A 16,549-nucleotide genomic window follows, 5' to 3' on the forward strand; every position below is an offset into this window, starting at 1 on the left:
CTCTCCCCTGTTTCTCTGAAGCCCCCCGAACAACATGCCAAAGGCATAAATCGCTGGGCAATTCATTCTGTCTGTATTTCCTCTGTACTCTATTTAGCAAAGCAAGTACAGCCAAAGCCATATGGGCAGAAATATGGACTTTCCCTCAAAATCTGCAACCTCCTTTCACAAAGCTGTCTTCCATCAGGATCAAAGTGTTGCCTCCCAAATGATGTCACTCATAAAGGGATCCCGGAAGAAAGAAGAAAGGAAATTCATAATGGTTTGGGGGTGCAAGTTGAGTCTTAACATAGAACTGGACAATAGTATTCCTACCCCAGTAGAGGGTACAACTTGCGCCCCCAGGGGAAGGTCGGTTCACTGAAGATGCAGATGGCATTTTAGCCGCCCTACTGGCTCTCACCCCTGGAGGTGGGAGAAGGAATCTCAAAACTGTTCCAAGCTAATTGAAAGAAAGAGAAAATAAGCCCTGGTGTTGATACAGAAAAATCTAGGACAAGACAAAGGCAACTCTCAATTTACCTGCCGGCCTACTTATTCTTCCATTAAAAGGCGTGTTATCTGTACCAGAAACGAGAACTGATGCCTGTGTTAACACTTGTTGTCTCTGTTTTATTTTTAGGCTCTTTACTCAGAGAAAGGACAACAAGGCCAGCTGGACTTCAGGCCTCAGGCCACACTTGGTTTTCTCAGGTTTCTCTGCACACAAAGGCCCAAAATAATTTTCCGTCATGACCTGGCCAGGAAGTAGAGCCGGCTCTCAGGGTGGCCACTGAAAATGGGCATGTGAGCTTGGTTATCTGTCCTTAGTGAGGTCTGTATCATCACCCAATTTGATTTTCCTATCCAGATGGTATTTTTTCCCTGCTGAGGCAATGCTTAGGTATAAGAAAAATATACATATATACGTATATATGTATGTGTGCATGTACATGTGTGTAGTGTAGATATATATATATATAAAATCAAGATTTTTACATATTTTGTATAAACTTACATATATAAACATTTTAATATATTTTATATATATACATAAGTGTGTATGTATGTATATATGTACATACATATATATATTATAATATTATATATATATATACACACACACACACACAATATCTAGATATATATAGAGATAGATAGATAGATGATATGGCAAATCTAAGAAAAAGTGAAAAGTTCTAAGACCCAAGACACTGTCTTTGATGAAAATGTTAGACGGTGGTAGGTATTAGCAGTGGGAGGCCAGCACAGGGTACTTCCTGGGACAAAGCTGCCAATGTTTTCTTCATTTCTGTGGGGGAAATGTAGCTGTCACCTGTAACACCTGCAACACCTGGGAAGTCTGGGGATGCCCATGGCAACTAGCCTAATCAGCTTCATGAAGAAGGCTCCAGTCGTGCCTGCCAAGGGCAAGTCTACCAGATGGCCCTGAACTCCAGGGAGGGTAATGCAGCCCAAGACACCAAAATGGTTCCCAAACTCCCCAGCCAATCTCAGAACTCCTTCAGCATTATTTGCCATAGATAAACCACTTGATATTTTCTTCTCAACATCCCTCCCCTTTTTTTTTTTGTTTTGCTTAAATCAAGTCACTGAAAAAATAACAAGTCCTTGTGGAAAACATTGAAGTAGACAAAAGTATATGAGAGACGTTCCAATAGAACATAAACAGAAATGCTTCCCACCCTAGACCCTGTTCCTGAGGCTTGCTTCTCTTCTTTAAAAGGAAGACTCACAGGAGTTACAGAGATGACAGAAATGCATTAGTGCCAAATGGAGATTTTCTAACTAATCAGAAAAAAATGAAAGAGATTGAAAAAAAAAAAATCAGCTCACCATGGGATCCAAAGTTATCTGGCTCTATGTCAATTAAAAAAAGAAAATTTCAAATACCTACATCAGCGTTTTTCAAACTTTTTTTTCAGCCATGATCCACTGAAGAAATGGACTGTATGTCACAAACTGAGTGCACACACATGCACACACACCTGCATATAAATACTTTCCTTTACCCAGCATGATGCACTCTAATACTTCTTGTTCTGTTTCATTTTTCAAAAATGCCATTTGTGACCTACAGCACACAGTTTTAAAAACACTGCCTTAAACATTGGGAAATACTGGTTACGCTTCACGTTTCTAACCCTATCCCCAACACTAACACTATTCACAGTTACCCAATCACTGTTTATTCAACACAATCAACTCTATTAAAATATTCTTTTTCAGCTTTTCTTTCCCACTGAAACATAAAATCTTTTTTTCCTGAGCCAAACTGTCAGTACCATCAGCTCAGAGAGAATATCATATGTACCTTATGTTGTATTACAAAAGATGTACCATAAATACACAAGGAACAAATTTAGTCATCACACCACTGGATATCTGAAAATTTTAATATTTTTTCCTATGGATTTGGTCCCCATAAATTAAAATGAAATTATACTATAATCAAAGTATATCTGTCATTTATGTTGGTGATGAACATAAAAGAAGAAACAGTCACTTCCCCCTTCCTGCTAGAACACTTCAAAGTGCCTACAAGTGAAAGCTTGTCTGTGACAGGAAGTGTCATGACTCAAAAGTGAGGCACATAGCAGACATGTTGGGCTAGAAGTGGCTGTTTTTGCACAGCCACTATTCTGACCATGTAGCCACATGTGGAGAAATTACACCATGTATCATTGTACCATTGACCCTGCCAAAGAAGGAGTGAGACTAAAGCATATCCTGGAAAACAACTTTCTTCTGACATAAAATCTTGGGATAAGATCATACCAATTGTAGTTTTATCACTTATAGAACAATCTCAGGGAGTTTCATCCGGGGATTCTGGTTTTCAATTTTATGGAACAACAAATGTAGTGAAATTTTATTTTTAGAATCCTTTGATCATATACCATTGTTCTTAATTCACAACTCCAGTCATAAAATTGTATTATTTAAAGGGCAAGACAATGAAATTGATTACAATCCTGTGTTTTACCCCCAAAATAACTTCAGTAACAACTTGCATTTTGAAATCTAACTATATGCCATAATAAGAACTAAGCACTTTCTTGGCATTTAGCTCATTTAGTCCTACATTAGCCGTATGAGGTAGGTATTATTATTGCGGACATATTACAGAGAAGAAACTAAGGCTCCGGGATATAAAGTGAATTTCCCAAAGTCACATAACTCAGTGTCAGAAACACTGCTGGACTTTAAATCAATGCACTTAAAACCTTTCTGTATTCTAGTTCCACAAGTAATTCAATGAAGACCATAGTATTAGGGCATAGAAATAATAACACAGCTCTTATAGGAGGACTCAACTAGAAATAAAATGATTTAATAAGTATAGAAGTGTAATGATTAAGTAGATGAAACAGCTTTTACAAAACTTTCCATTCTCTGTATGCCCCACAGGACCCCTCCATCAGCTTCCACCCCTTACTCACTATCCCCTACTAACAGAACTAAACATGACAACTTTCAAAGGTTTTAGGAAAACTGGTTCTCAAAATATATCCCCTGAAAATGTGTTAGAGATGCAAATTCTTATACCCCACTTGTTTTTAATGTAGGTTTGATTATTAATCACTTCATGATAAACCCAACATATCTGAAGATCATTGCTATTAAAAAGATGCTTTGTGGGGCACCTGGGTGGCTCAGTGGGTTAAGCCGCTGCCTTCGGCTTGGGTCATGATCTCAGGGTCCTGGGATCGAGTCCCACATCGGGCTCTCTGCTCAGCAAGAAGCCTGCTTCCCTCTCTCTCTCTCTCTCTCTCTGCCTGCCTCTCCGTCTACTTGTGATCTCTCTCTGTCAAATAAATAAATAAAATCTTTAAAAAAAAAAAAAAAGATGCTTTGTTATACTCTCAGATCATAAGAGGAGGGGGCAGGATGACCTCTGAGACACCAGGGTCAGTCGGGAGACAAAGTGGGGTTGGGCAGGGAGGGCAAGATCTTTTATTTTGGTTTCTGGGGGAAGGAACTAGAGAGGTAAGACAAACAGATTAAGTTATTTGCTAGTTTGATAATTTCAGCAGGCTCTGGAACATAGGAACTATCTCTAATTATCTGGAACCTAATTCTCTGATGATTAGGGAAGGTAGGTAAAATGATAGGGCTTGGAGTCTGGATTGAGTGGTATGCATTTGAAAAAGCAAAGCTCCAGGGTGAATTGTTTACTATTTCTAGGAAGGGGTTGGCACCAGAAAGGACAGTCCCTCCAGAGTCAGCAAAAGTCCAGATGTCAAAGCATTAGAGTATAGCAGATAGAAGACATGGTTACTACACCACTCTAGACCGACTGATTAAAAATACTGAGGGCAGGATTAGAAGCCTGTTTTCACATCCCTCCAGGTGAGTCTGGTGCACATTATAGCTTAAGATTCACAGCTTTACTATTTACTCTACTGTATTTCACATAGCACAAGGAGCAGTAAGTACTTAGCACAGACCAGAATTTTTCCTTTTCTCACAATTTAACAATTTTTTTTAAGATTTACTTATTTATTTATTTGACGGAGAGAGAGAGATCACAAGCAGGCAGAGAGGCAGGCAGAGAGAGGGGGGGAGAAGCAGGCTCCCCGCTGACCAGAGAGCCCGAAGCGGGGCTCGATCCCAGGACCCTGAGATCATGACCTGAGCCGAAGGCAGAGGCTTAACCCACTGAGCCACCCAGGCGCCCCACAATTTAACAAATTTAAGTATGGATATCAAATGTATATCCATAGACTACTTCAAGAAACTATCTTTAAAGCATTAAATACACACAAAGACTTCTAATAATGCCGTCTATTTCTTTATGTTCCCAAAACAGCTGTGTGTCTAAATTAGAATAAAGACAACCAAAGTTTTCAATAATAAATAGCACACTGAGACACTCCGCTGTACCCTTTAAAACTAGGTGTTTAATTTTTAGAATGATCTGAAAGACAGCTTTGGAGCCAAGGGCATTAGATAGCCTTTTGAGTTTCACCCTAGAAAGCTCCATGTAATTTGTTTTCTAGAATTTTCCATTAACTTCTGAAAGACCCGCTTCTATGTTTGGTCAACAACAGAAAATATGGATAGTTTTATGTATATTGGGAAGATTACAGAACCCAACTTGTTACTACCAAAACTTTTAAATCCATGTTTTGAAAATAAATTGATGTTGGAAAAGGAAAAAGAATATTCATGACCCTAGCTACGCTTTAATTAGTCATATGAACTTGGGCAAGCAAATAAATCCCTCTGGACTTTTGTTTATCTCATCTGTGGTACCAGGGTGCTGGATGAGAAGATATTTCAGAGCATATGTGATTCCTAATCTATATAGAGAGGCAAAAAGAAGTTCTCATGAAAAATCCCTTGAAAGAGATAATGCTTTTTACCATAGTTAAATAGGAATATACTACCTGCTCTGAGCTCCAAAATCTTAAGTGTATTTATTATTTGAGACACCCTGGTCTACATGTTTATCTATAAATAGGAGTTCTCATCTTGGCTACACATCATAATCATCTAGGGGAAGTTTAGGAATGTCAGTGTTTGGAACTAACTCTCAGAGATTGTTCTTGGGTCTGTCTTGGTCATTAGTATTTTTAAAAGCTCCCCAGGTAACTCTAACATGCAGCCAGTGCTGAGAGGCATAAGCCTATAACAAGTCCTGGAACATTTTTTAAATCAGAAAAGAACTCACAGTGGTTAGTAAGTTGTACAACTATCTGAACATGTGGTGGGTAAGTGGGGAAGTCATGTTGGTAAGTGTGGCCTCAACCCTGAAAAGAGAGGGGCAGTGGTCAGAAACTAATTTCATGAATGATTCTCTGAGACAAGGAATAAGATTGGGTAATATTTTCCCCTCTTCTGGTAGAAAATAGAAAAGTTAGTTAAAGAGTTCTGGAGAAAGCAGATTTGCACAGGTATTGTTCTCATAAAGGGTGATGCAGGGGTCGTGTAAATTTCCATCTACATGAGAATTTGGAGGTAGAAGATAGTCTTGAGGATATGGCACAGCAGGAGAAATAGCCGGGATTATAAGCGTTTGTGAGACACCAACTGGAACAGTTGGTTCTTCCTGAAATGCTGGCTGGAGGAAGAGAAGGATAAGATTTACATAAGGCAGAATTCTTGGACTATGCAGATGGAATAAGTATGGTGTCCATGGCGCCAATTCTTTACACCTTCTGTCTCCACATCCTTTACCAGGTAACTTTGTAGTGCCCCCCCACAACTCTGTCTCAGGGCCATATGACTTAGTTTGGCAAATGGGATGCAAGCAGAGAGCTAAAAATCACTCCCACTCCTGTATCTTTACCTTTGTCATATGAACGTGCCACCTCAGATCTGCTGGCAGTCAACTGATCCCAAGACATGTGGGCAAAGCCAGTTGAGGCAGATAGACCCTAAGATGACTACCAATGATTCCCACTATCTGCTATTCATAGTTTTATGGAATTCTATCCTCTTGAGTGTGGGTGGACCTCTGACTTACTTCTAAGCAACAGAACATGGCAAAGAAGACAGGATGTCAGTCCTATGATTATATTAGTCATACAAAACTCTGTCTCAGGGGAGTCACACTTGCCTTCCTGTTGGCCTTGAAGAGGGAAACATAAATATGTGAAATGTGGAGAAGCCCATGGGGCAGAAAAAACAAAAGAGATCTTTAGAAACTGAGGGCCTCACTCTTACAGCTGAAAAGAATTGAATTCTGCCAACAAAATGAGTGAAAATGAAATATACCCTTCCCCAATCAAACCTCCTGATGAAAGCATAGCCTCATCAGCACTATGATTGCAGTCTGGTGAGACCCTGAAGCAGGAAACCCAGCGAAGCTATAATCAGATTCCTAACCAACAGAAATTGTGAGATAACCAATGTGTATTTGCTGAAGAACCATCCAGCTATAGCTTTATGAACTAAATAAATGCTAGATAAGCCAACCCCCATATATGTGTGCAAGCCCAGCCAAGACCACCAGAGTAACCAAGCTAAGCCAAATATGACCACAGACACAGAAATAAGTCCAGCAAAATCTGCCAAGTCCACTGCAGAGCATCTGAATCCCACAAATTCTATAAGCTAACAAAATGCTTATTGCTGCATGTGACTGGGTTTTGTTATTGTTACACAGCATTACTGTAGCAATAGAAAATGATACAGTGACAGTGAAATTCAGTTATTTCCTTAGTTCTCACAAACAAGTGAGGTTTCAGGGAAGTTGAAATTAAGTATAACATAATGTGATAAAAATAATAACATGGATATTACTTACTACCCAATATCTCAATGACAAATTCCTGAAATCATTAGTCCTCCATACCTAAGAGAAATATCATTGTCCTGGGATGGTTTGAGTCCTATTTTCTTTTGATTATTCTGTCTATTTGTTCATTCTGTTTCTCTCACACCTGTCTCACTAAATATCAATTCTTTATATCCAGTTTTTAATATTGCAGAGAAATAGTTGCAATTCTTGAAATTCATGCTTTATATACACATACACACAAAACTACTAATTGAATATCCATGGTTCTTGCTTTTGCTCTTTGTATATGCAATCAATGCTATAATTTAAGGTTTTGGGTCTTCCAATATTTGCTATGAAATTCCAAACACTAGTACGAAGTCAAGAAATGTCATCTCAGATACCGCAATATGACAGACTCTGTTGTAAGGTCTCTATGAGTCTCAAGCTCTTTCTCTCTCCAAATATATGCACGTGTTCTCCATTCTGGCAGGTAAACAGATTTATACTGTCCAGTCTTAATGGGCAAAAAATTTCCAGGCTGAGCCTTTGCTGAAAAGGAATTTTATGGTATGGAGCAAAAACAAACCTAGAATGTTTCCAGTACTTAAATTTTCAATATTCACCCAAATGCAGCTGCTCTTAGAGTTAATCTAAATTGATTCAAGTCATCTGTATATAGGTCAAACTAGCCATCATGTGGAGATAACTCCCATAAAAGAATAGTTTCCTTAGTGTACAATGAAACATCACTATTGAGACAGGGGGAGAGTTATGTACTATTTTAAGGTTTAGGGTTTTTTTGTTTTGTTTGCATATCAATGAAAATGGCTAAAATAGGGGCACCTGGGTGGCTCAGTGGGTTAAAGCCTCTGCCTTCGGCTCAGGTCATGATCCCTGAGTTCTGGGATCGAGCCCCGCATCGGGCTCTCTGCTCAGGGGGGAGCCTGCTTACCCCTCCCTCCTGCCTGCCTCTGCCTGCTTGTGATCTCTGTCTTTCAAATAAATAAATAAAATCTTAAAAAAAAAAAAAGAAAATGGCTAAAATAAAGCCACAGTCAAAATTAAGTTTTGGCAAGGGTGTGGTGGAACTGAACCTCTCATACACTCCTGATTGGCATGTAAATGGTATAGTCACTATGGAAAACTCTTTGGCAGTATTTGCTAAGGATGAATGCATGTACACCTGAAAACCCAATAGTTATACTCTAAGAAGATGCATGCATTTGTTCACCACCAGGGACTCATGCAATATTGTTTATTGCAGCACTATTCATAATGACCAAAACAAAGAATAACTAAAATCTCCATAACATTTGGATCAATAAATTATAGTTAACTTATACAATGGAATACTAAAGAGTAATCAGAATGAATAACTTTCAAAGCACAGATATGACCGTACCTCACAAACATAGTTGAGTGAAATCAGACACAAAAGACTACATCCTATGTGATTCCGTTTATATCATACACAGGCAAAACTTGTCTACAGTGCTAGAGGTCAGGGTAGCAGTTGTCTTTGGGGGGGAAAGGATGGTAGTGACTAAAGAGGAACACATAGAAGATCTGGGGTAATGATTCTTAATCTAAGCACTGGTTGCATGAGTGTATTTAGGTTTTGAAAATTCAATCAAGCTGTATACTTACACGATGCTAACTTTTCTCTATATGAGTTATACTTTAATAAAAACTATACATTTTTTTTATTTTTTTAAGATTTTACTTACTTATTGGAGAGAAAGAGAGAGTGGGCACAACTGGAGGAAGGTGCAGAGGGACAAGCAGACTCCCTGCTGAGTGTGGAGCCTAATGCAGGGCTTGATCCCAGGACCCTGAGATCATGACCTGAGCTGAAGTCAGACACTTAACTGATGGAGCCATCCAGGTGCCCGTACATAGTTCTTTTTTTAATTTGAGGTATAGTTGACTCAACATAGTACATTATTTTCAGATGTACAACATAATGATTCTTCAAGTCCATACGTTATGCAATGCTCACAAGTGTAAGTACCATCTGTCACCATAAAATACTATATAATACCATTGACTATATTCCCTGTTTTATACTGTTTCCTTCCTTCCTTTCTTCCTTCTTTTCTTCCTTCCTACCTTCCTTCCTTCCTATATTCCTTTCTTTTATGCTATACCATTCATGGACCTATGCTATAACTTATTCATTCTATAACTGGAAACCTGTATCTCCTACAACACTTCATTTATTTTGCCCATTGCCTCACTCTGTCAGCCACCAGTAGGTTCCCTGTAATTATGGGTATATTTCTGCTTTTATTGTTTGTTTCAATTTTTAGATTCTACATATAAGTGAAATTATATGGTATTTGTCTTTCTCTGAATTATTCCTCTCAGGATAATACCCTCTAGGTCTATCCATGTTGTCACAAATGGCAAGATCTCATCCTTTTTATAGCTGAAAAATATTCCACTGCACATATGTATGTGTATATATCTTCTTTATCCATTCATTTGTTGGATAACTTAGGTTGCTTCCATATCTTGGCTATTGTAAATGATAACAATAGAAGGATGCATATATCTTTTCAAATTAGTGTTTTCATTTTCTTTGGGTAAATACACAGTTGTGGAATTACTGGATCATATGGTATTTCTCTTTTTAATTTTTTTCCATGTTTTTTATTTTTTATAAATATATAGGTATTTTTATCCCCAGGGGTACAGGTCTGCGAAGCTCCATACTATTTACCAGAGTGGCTGCACCAATTTACATTCCCATCAACAGTGCCCAACGGTTCCTTTTTCTCCTCATCCTTGCTAACATTCGTTATTTCTTATAAAAAGTTTATATTTTAAAAAAAAATTGCTTTCTAATACCAGGATGCCTCTAATTCGGTATAACCTACTACAATTCTTCTTTGGTAACTTAAGTCCATCCAATATAAGTCTAATGAGTACAATGCTGAAGAACCTACAAAGTAGTAGAGAAACCTGATTAACTTTCTTTTATTTCCCCAAATCTTCTACATGGAAATTGAGAGATTTCTGCCTTTGATGAAAGAGATTTTGATAGGCCACCCACCGTGCTATCACCTTAACTTATGAAAATAGGTTTGACACTGCTTCAAGGGTTGTGGGTAAATTTTCCTTATAGTATGATAACTCCTTCTTATCTTGCAAAGATCCCTGGGCAGGACATTTTTCATTCAGTACAGTACAACAATATGTCTCCAGCTCCAAAACTTAGACTAGAAAACAACCTGGGCCAGAATGACACAGTAGGAAAAGAAAGCAAACCTTGACTGAATGAGAAGCTGCTGGTATATCAACAAGCACTTTACATATCTGGCAGCTTTGAACCTTCCAGCAACTCTGTGAGTCTGGGAAATGGTCATTTTTCCCATTTCACAACTGAGGAACAGGATTATAACTTTGGCCCGTCACACAGCTGAGTGGCACAAACTTGGTTCAAAGCCCACACAATGACCTTCCATCCAATTCTCTTTTTCTTGCCAAACTTTCTCATATGAGCCAAAGTAAGAGTAATATATATTCTGTTGGAATCACTCTTTGAACAACAGAGAGATGTCTGGGGGGGTAACTGTCACAGACATTAGCTACTATGCTTTGTTCCTCTTTGCATTTCATTCCAGTCTTTTTGAATTTATTGTCTTTTTATTTTATTTATTTTTTTTCCTTTGATTGCAGTATTTCTTGCTCTCAGGCAGCTATTTTTAATTTTTTTTATTAATTTTATTTTTTTTATAAACATATAATATATTTTTATCCCCAGGGGTACAGGTCTGTGAATCACCAGGTTTACACACTTCACAGCACTCACCATAGCACATACCCTCCCCAGTGTCCATAATCCCACCCCCCTCCCAACACCCCTCCCCCCATCAACCCTCAGTTTGTTTTGTGAGATTAAGAGTCACTTATGGTTTGCCTCCCTCCCAATTCCATCTTGTTTCATTTACTCTTCTCCTACCCCCTTAACCCCCCCATGTTGCATCTCCTCTCCCTCATATCAGGGAGATCATATGATAGTTGTCTTTCTCCGATTGACTTTTTTTTTTTTTAAGTAGACTCCATGCCCAGCATGAAGCCCAATGTGTGGCTTGAATTCACAATTCTGAGATCAAGACTTGAGCTGAGATCAAGAATCAGACACTTAACTGACTAAGCCACCCAGGTGCCCCTGAAATTGTTGTCTTTTAATAATCCTCCTATTACTCACTTTTTCTTCTTCCCCCCACTAATGAGGATTTAGACCTGTCTGTAGCACCCTGGGCATCATTGACTCCCTTTCTGGAGGTCCTCAAGTTTAAGTCACTGACATTTCAAATCTGTTTTGCAGATCCCATAAGTAGGAAACTGATATCTATCTCAACCAAGCTGTAGCAAATGATTTTTCTAAAACACTTTAAATAATAGCTTTTAATTCAATGAAACACTGAAAAATATAGACTGCTCTCACACACAGATTCCCTTTAGAAGCTATAATGCCCTTTAAAACAAGAATGCTGTCTTTATAGTTCTAACATGAGACCCATTACATGGGAGGCACTCAATAAATAAATCCTTATTAAATTAATAGACGTAATTCTTCCAACTACTCTGTAAGGGAAGCACAGCAGCTATTCCCAATTTGAAGAAGGAAAACAGGGTCGGAAAAGATGCAAGTCTTAGCTCGTGCACCGAAGAAATACTTAACCCACGCCAACTGTGTTCAGATCTGTGTTCATTACATGTGCAACGAAATGTCACCAGTTCTAGCAGTGAAAACCAAATCATTTACAGCAACACTGAGGAAAATACAAGGCGATTGACTTCAAATACACGAAATGGCTTCCTGAGTCCACTAAGCAGCGTGCTCTGCAATCCAGCTGGGGAATCTATCTCACTGACCTCTTGCACCAAGGAATTCCTCTGGTTTCTATTTCTAACTTTTCAATTATGCAACCCTGTTCCTGGGATGGGAGATTTGTTAACTTGAGAATGCTTGAGAATCTGTTGCCCTTCTCTGGAGTTAACCATCAATCTCTGGACAAGAGACATTTCTCATCAGTGATCTAAGTCCTGCGCAGAACCTTTGGGTGGATATTGAACAGGCCAGTAGAGTATAAGTTCTTAAGGACAGCATCAACCATCATCCAGGAGGAAAAAGAAATGAAGCAAAGTTTGTTCAAGGAGTGACTTTCCTAATTTTAAATTCAAAAAGTTATATGAACACAAATCTCATTTATAACATTGAGAGAAGTAGGCAAACCAGTGGATAACACAATAAGGGAAATACATTTAGAAGATCTGGTATGAAACCCAGGAATTAGCGTGCTGAACAAGCTGTACGGTTGTTTCTAATGCAAAGAATTTACCCTTTGAGAAAAACTAGGTGAATAATATTCTACATTTAAGTCTAGACCTTTTAAAAACCAAGCCAAAATCCCTGATGTGCATGGCAAACATAAAGAAGACCTTTTGACAACTCAAATTTCTCAGTGTCACATTATTTGACCATAGGAAAGGGATTTTCCTTCTTCCACTCAATAAAGTGTCCATCATTTCATTGTTCTTAGATCACTCTTGGCCCCATCTCCTGATTTACTCTGTATATCATTGAGGAAAGCTCTGCAACCTCTGTTCTCCCGGTTCCTATACCAACTTGCTTTAGCCATGTTCACCCAATTGGAGACCCTACAGGAGGTTACAGGACAGAATAAAGGGAGATGGCAGGGTATTCTCCTCATCTTTCTCTTTTGTAGGTAGTGTTGTAATGCCTTAGGGAGCAACTGTGCCTTCTCCATGCCTTTGGTTCCTGCCAGAGAGGCCCACTGGGGCTCTAGCTTTTGCTAGGTGGCCTCAGCTACCAGTCACCCAGTCACAGATATACCATCTGCTTCCTTGTACTTTTCACTCCAGGGATGGTAATGGCACCCTGATTCTGCTGGTACATTTCTTCACCAGCTTCTTTTTGGCATCTCAGTTCTTCCATCAACTGTGTGTTCAATTCCCTGCTTTAATTTCCTCTCATTTCAAATTAGATCAGTTTCTGTTCTCCTGACTGACTTCCAGCTGCTACCTAGAGTACCTTTATGCCATCCAGCATGGATATCAACTGTGGGCTCCCCATTGCAACATCCAACCAAGAGGCGGTAGAGCCTTTACCTTTGACATCCGACACCCGCTGCTCGCCAGCTGACTCTGGCTGTCTGGTTGGCCAGGTGAGGTCCTCTTCTTTGAACATCCTATTCTTATCTCTCCCAAAGCCCTGGAATCAGAAACAAAACAACTCTGAGTTTTGGCCTGTCTTCTTCCACTAATTCATCCTGTTCCTCATACCTCCAGAATCTGATCTCTGTTGGGAATTAATAAATGAATTAAAAATATATAAGGGCTAAAGCTGTTACATTTTAATAGGGGCCTTCAACATTAAACATAAGATGGGGCATAAAGGTAATTTCAGCAGAGACAGAGGGATAAACATTTAAGGAAAAGTAAAACCTTTCTGAGGCACCTCAAATTACTTCAGAAGGGGCTGCCTATTCTAATAAGTAAAGAAGATGACTAAAGTGGAGCTGACCTTAACTGAGTGCTTTCTATATAAAAGGCACTATCCTAAATGCATTATGTGTATTATCTCAATTCTGACAACATCATGTTGTCATGGTTAATGCATGATATGTATGGTTAATGCATTTTTTTATAAGAAAACAGAATAAGAAATTTAAGTTATTTGCCCAAAATTATACACTTGGTGAACAGAGGGGCGAGGATTCAGTATAAGACTATGGGGTCCTCATGTTCCATCACCTCCTAAACATGAGTCAAACCAAGGAGAAATAAAGTCAAGAAGTAATAAAAGCTATCATGTTATAAATAAGAAAACAACTATATAGTCAGCTAATCTTCAACAAAGCAGGAAAAAAATTCCAATGGAAAGAAAACAGGCTCTTCAAAAAAAGGTGCTGGGAAAATTGGACAGCTATATAGAGAAGAATGAAACTCAACCATTCTCTTACATCATACACAAAGATAAACTCAAAATGGATGAAAGACCTCAATGTGAGACAGGAATCCATCAAAATCCTAGAGGAGAACTTTAGGCAGTAACCTCTTCGACATCAGTCACAGCAACTTCTTTCAAGACACGTCTCCAAAGGCAAGGGAAACAAAAGCAAAAAAGAAAAAAACTTTTGGGACTTCATCAAGATCAAAAGCTTCTGCATAGCAAAGGAAATAGTCAACAAAACAAAGAGGCAACCCACAGAATAGGAGAAGATATTTGCAAATGACACTACAGATAAAAGGCTGATATCCACAATCTATAAAGAACTTCTCAAACTCACACCCAAAAAACAAATAATCAAGTCAAAAAATGGGCAGAAGACATGAACAGACACTTCCCCAAAGAAGACATACAAATGACTAACAGACACAGGAACAATGTTCCTCACCATTAGCCATCAGGGACATTCAAATCAAAACTACATTGAGAAAGGACTTTACACCAGTTAGAATGGCAAAAATGGACAAGGCAAGAAACAACAAATGTTGGAGAAGATGTGGAGAAAGGGGAACCCTCTTACGTTGTTGGTACAGCCACTTTAGAAAACAGTGTGGAGAGTCTTCAAAAAGTTAAAAATAGAGCTACCTTATGATGCAGCAATTGCACTACTGAGTATTTACCCCAAAGATACAAACATAGTGAAAAGAAGGTGCACATGAACCCCAATGTTCATAGCAGCAATGACCACAATAGCCAAACTGTGGAAAGAGCTGAGATGCCCTTCAACAGATGAATGGATACAGAAGATGTGGTTCATATATACAATGGAATATTACTCAGCCATCAGAAAAGATGAATACCCAACTTTCACATCAGTATGGATGGAACTGGAGGAGATTATGCTGAGTGAAATAAGTTAAGGAGAGGAAATCAATTATCATATGGTTTCACTTATTTGTGGAACATAAGGAACAGCATGGAGTACATTAGGAGTAGTACATTAGTACATTAGTACATTAGTACATTAGTACATTAGGAGAAGAATGGGAAAAATGAACAGGTTGGGAATCTGATGGGAGACGAATAGTGAGAGACTATGGACTCAGGGAAACAAACTGTTTTAGAGTGGGCAGTGTAGGGGTATGGGTTAGCCCAGTGATAGGTATTAAGAAGGGCATGTGATATATGGAGCACTGGGTGTTATATGCAAACAATGAGTCATGAAACACTACATCAAAAACTAATGATGTACTGTATGGTGACTAACATAATAAAAAAAAGTAGATACATTAAAAAATAAAAGAAATAAATAAGAGAACATAAAGCAACACCTCTCCTTTTTCTTTTTCTCTTAAGTTTTCCTGATTTTGAATTTAAATCACATACTGTGCGTGTCCGTTCCAGGAAAGGCAATCAGTCAGTGATCAGGACACCACAGAAGTAAGTGGCTTTAAGGGGGTGGGGGCACGCAACATAATTAAAACATGGGAGGGATCTGTTGTGTTAACACAGCCTGGTGGTGATTTTTTCAGGTGTGATGACTTTGCAAGGCTGGAGACATGCTTCCTCAGGAAGACGGAGAATGACAGAAACATTTCCTCTCCCTGGAGACAGGATTCAGACAAAGTACAGTCATGAGGGAAAGATTTCACTGAGACACAATTTAACCCAAAGCCCTAGCAATGACAGTGTTATAACCTAAAGTATAGCTGACAAGTTCTTCTATTCTCCTAATGTAAACAATAATGCATTGAGACACTTATGCAGCATTTACTTTGCATGAGAAAAAGCAAGGAGGATACCAAAAATCTAGTAGTGATAAAAGAAATAAAGAAAGCTTTCTAGGAAACAATGCTATAATTCTAGTTTATGTTATTCTCTCAAATAAAGATGCTGAAGTGTTTGGGAAGAAGACTAATCAATCCATCTAAACCCTAACAAACTGACAACAAACCCAACTCAACTGCTGTAAGACTAATTAAAATTGTATTGACTCAACACCCATAACTGGTTTCAGAAACTATTATGTCTAGGAATTCAAACAATGTCTACAGAACACTCAGGAATTGCATCTGTTCTCGATGGACCCTTTTCAAAACAGACTCAACCACTATAATCCAAGATGGCACTTAACAGCTCTAGAACAGTTTCTCACCTTCTTAGTACGGCCAACAGACAAACAAGATTATATATATATATATACACACATATATGTGTGTGTGTGTGTGTGTGTGTGTATATATATATATATATATATATATATATATATATATATAATCAGCTTCCCCCCATTCCCCCTTCCATACTTCCTATATCTGCAGCAAAAGTGCTGGGAT

General features: G+C 38.5%; 1 long non-coding RNA gene across 1 annotated transcript; it reads left to right on the forward strand.

Moving 5' to 3' along the window:
* The first annotated feature begins 661 nt into the window (after positions 1-661).
* LOC125109276 (uncharacterized) lies at positions 662-16,108 on the forward strand. Its single transcript, XR_007130172.1, has 3 exons — positions 662-814; positions 15,570-15,653; positions 15,746-16,108. It is a non-coding gene; the product is annotated as an uncharacterized LOC125109276 (long non-coding RNA).
* The last annotated feature ends 441 nt before the right edge of the window (positions 16,109-16,549 follow it).

This window comes from Lutra lutra, chromosome 9, assembly GCF_902655055.1.
Source record: "Lutra lutra chromosome 9, mLutLut1.2, whole genome shotgun sequence".
Lineage (NCBI taxonomy): Eukaryota > Metazoa > Chordata > Mammalia > Carnivora > Mustelidae > Lutra > Lutra lutra.